The sequence below is a fragment of the Cynocephalus volans genome, chromosome 16 (assembly GCF_027409185.1).
Source record: "Cynocephalus volans isolate mCynVol1 chromosome 16, mCynVol1.pri, whole genome shotgun sequence".
Lineage (NCBI taxonomy): Eukaryota > Metazoa > Chordata > Mammalia > Dermoptera > Cynocephalidae > Cynocephalus > Cynocephalus volans.
This window is the reverse complement of record NC_084475.1, coordinates 64,233,821-64,237,478: the sequence shown is the minus strand read 5'-3', so window position 1 is coordinate 64,237,478 and position 3,658 is coordinate 64,233,821. Positions and strand designations below refer to the sequence as shown.

General features: G+C 35.6%; 1 pseudogene; it reads right to left on the bottom strand.

Moving 5' to 3' along the window:
• Positions 1-871: 871 nt before the first annotated feature.
• On the bottom strand, positions 872-1,504 carry LOC134364348 (meiotic nuclear division protein 1 homolog; annotated as a pseudogene).
• Positions 1,505-3,658: the final 2,154 nt, after the last annotated feature.

Below are 3,658 nucleotides of genomic sequence, written 5' to 3'. Positions count from 1 at the left end.
TACTTTGAATCTAAAGTATGTCTCCTATAGACAGCACATAATTGGGTTTTTTTAAAATCCAGTCTGCGTTTTGATTGAATTTTTTAATATGGTCACATTTAATGTTATTATTGATATAGTAAATTTATTTTGCCCATTTTACTTTATGTTTCCTTTGTATTTCATGTTTTTCTTGTTCTTCTATTTGTTTGCTTTATTTTGCAGTAAATGGATATTATCTGATGTAGCAATTTGATTTCTTCACTATATGTATATTTTAGTAACTTCCTTAGTGGTTGCTCTAGGGGTCAATATATGTATTATAACTTATCAGAATCAGCTTCAAAATTATTAACTTAATTCTTGTGAGATTTAGAAATATTACTCTTAGCTCTATTTCACATTTTGTGTTATTATTGTTATACATATTAAATCCATAAACATTACAAACCCAACAATACATTGCTGTAATTATTACTTCATATAATTTTATGTCCTTTAAACTAGCTGAGAAGAAAAGAGAGCAAGTATATATTTACAGCTTTTGTTATGTTAACTTTCTTATTTTTCATTTCTGTTTCTCTTTATTTGTTCTTATGAATACAAGATACCATCTGGAATAACTTCCTTAGCACAATACAATTTTGCTCCCACCCACCTTCTCTGTGCTGTTATCATCAAGTATATTACATTTCTATATGTTATAGGACCAAGAATACATTATGTACATATTATTTTATTTCATTGCTTTTATTTATTTATTTATTTTGCATGTTATACTTTATTTAAAATTAATAAAATAATGAACAAAGTTACATGTAAATGACAGTTCAGTACATTTAGCTGAATAATATTTAAAAATTTACATATTCATAAGCTCATAGATCCTTCACACCATTGAAAATTTTAGTCTATGTAGTCAAAGTCTTCTGGAATTCCAAAACTTTTATCAATTTTATTTTCTTCAAACCCAAATTTTCTTTTGGCCCAAGATTTTATAGCAAAGATGTTATCAGTCCACCTGTTAGCAGCGTCTTTGGCTATTTTATTTTCTTGACGTATTTTTTTCTACAACTTTTGGGTCGCATTCTTCGTGTTTTTCTACTTCTGCCTTTAGTTGCTCCCTTTGCTCCCGAAGTGAAGAAAGCTCTTTTGTTAGCATGGTTCACTCTTCCGTCTCATGTCGGCCAATTTTAGCTTTCTCAATGCTTTTCTGTAGGTTTATGTACTTCCGGCTTCCCTCAGACAACTGAAATTCCAGAGCCTCCAACTTACGTTTCCTGGCATGAAGAGCTTTACTTGGAAATGCCCAATAATAATTAGACGTTCCAGTCCTCTCACAGTCAACCATACCATCATCAACTAAACTTTGAAGGACTTCTTTCACTGACATAGCAGTAATGCCTTTCTCTTTGGGAGCAATCTTCTCCAAGTCTCTTAATTGAAATACATCTTTTGTTTCAAAAAATATTTCCATCATACGAGCTCTCTTTTCTTCTGCACTCAGTCCTTTCTTCTTTGACATGGCGCGGGCGGCGGGCTTTCCGGTGGCGATGGCGGTGCCGGCGCCCGAGGCGAGGAGCGGGGAGGCCTAGGGCTGGTTTGATTTTCTATTTCATTGCTTTTAAAATAGGTTAAGAGAAGACCACCTTTTATAATTACATAATTATATTTACCAGTGCTTTTGTTTTTTTGTGTGAAATTGAATTATAGTCTGGGTCACTTACTTTCAACCTGAAGAACTTCTTTTAGAATTTCTTGTGAGGAGTGTCTGCTAGTAACAAATTCTCTGTTTTTGCTGAATATAGGATTCTTGGTTAATGGTTTCTTTGAGCACTTTGAATAGATTATCCCACTGCCTTTTGGCTTCCATTGTTCCTACTGAGAAGTCAGCTTTTAATCTTATTGGGGTTCCCTTATAAGTGATGAGTCATTTTTCTCTTGCTGCTGTTTAGATTTTCTCCTTGTCTTTGGCTTTTAGCATTTTTAATATGTTTCTGTTTGTAGATATCTCTATATTTATCCTACTTGGAGTTTGTTGTGCTTCCTGTATATGCAGATTGTTTTTCAATAAATTTGAGAAGTTAGCTATTATTTCTTTAAATATTTTTTATACTTCTTTCTCTCTCCTCTCTTTTTGGTACTCCCATTGTGCATATGTTGGTACACTTAATAGTGTCCCACATTTCTCTGAAGCTCATTCTTTGTTCTGCCACTTCAAATCTACCATTGGGCCTCCCTAGTAATTTTTTTTTTTTTTTTTTTTTTGGTGGCTGGCTCGTATGGAGATCTGAACCCTTGACCTTGGTGATATAAGGCTGTGCTCTAACCAACTGAGATAACTGGCCAACCCTCTAGTGATTTTTTAACGTCAGTTTTTGTACTTTTCAACTCCAGAATTTCCATTTGAATTTTTTTATAATTCCTTTTTATTAGTATTCTCTATTTGCTACAACATTTTTATTGTACCTTTCTTCTGTAATGATGTTTCTCTTTAGTTTTTTGAACATACTTCTAATGGCTATTTTCAAGACCATTAAATCCAAAATTTGATTTCTCTCACAAGCTGTTTTTGTTGCCTTGTTTCCAGTTTATAGGTCGTATTTTCCTGTTTCCTTGTGTGACTCATTTTTGGTTTGGAAACTGGGCATTTTAGATAAGATATGTAGCAACTTTAGGTTTTGGTCCCCCCACTCTGGAGTTTATTATTATTTAATGGTTTGTTTTGTAACTAGCTGAATTATTTTAATAGAGTCTATTTCCCTCCTGCACTGTTAAGCTTCCAGTATTGCTTTTCAGGAAACACATTCTTAGATTATATCCACAGTCACCCTGGGGTAACAGTGATTTTGGCAGGGCTCTCTTTGGCTATCTCTTTCCTGTGACCATACCTAGGTGTTAAGCTTTCCTAATTGCTGGGTAGTTTCTTTATTGTTTTCACAATAAAACCATTGTCTTTGAGAGCACCCTTAGGCTTAAACATCTTTACACGGTGTTGCAAATGAAGTCAATTCCACTAGGAAAAGATTAAGAACTTTATGGTTTATGTCCTACCTCTCCCTCCGGGAAAAAAACACTGAGCTACTATGGAGATAGGAGTGGTGACAATGGCATGCTTCTCTCTGAGTGACACTCCCAGTTTCGTTGAGTGCTCAGTGGGGGAGGGAGGCAGAAGATTTAGCTCTTCTTGGCTTGCCTATTCCATCATGGAATCACTGCCTTATAAGCTGGGACAAAAGTGATTGGGACCCCAGTATTCTTATCATCACACTCAAAGTAGGAGCTCATTCCCACAGGTCAGAGCTGTGCAGAAGTGAGGGCCCTTTCCCCTGCACTTGCCCATAACTCAGCCTCAACAATATATGGATGGTGGCAGAATGAGAAGTACTGAAATCTTGTCCCTCCTGGGATAATAGCCCTTCAACTGGGAGCAGGGGAAGATGGAGCCCTGTGTTCTTGGCTGCACCAGTCTGAAGCAAAGTTTCCATCTTGCTGAGTAGAGAGGGAGGAAGGAGGAAGCAGATGTCAGTTCAAATATCACAGATTCTCACTGTTACCAAGTTTTAGTAATATTTTTTGAAAAAATGTTTTTTAACTTGCTGTATGTCCTCAGACCATTTCTAGAGGGTTGTTTGCTGGGAAGCGAATCCACAGTTTCTCACATTGTTATTTTCTCTTT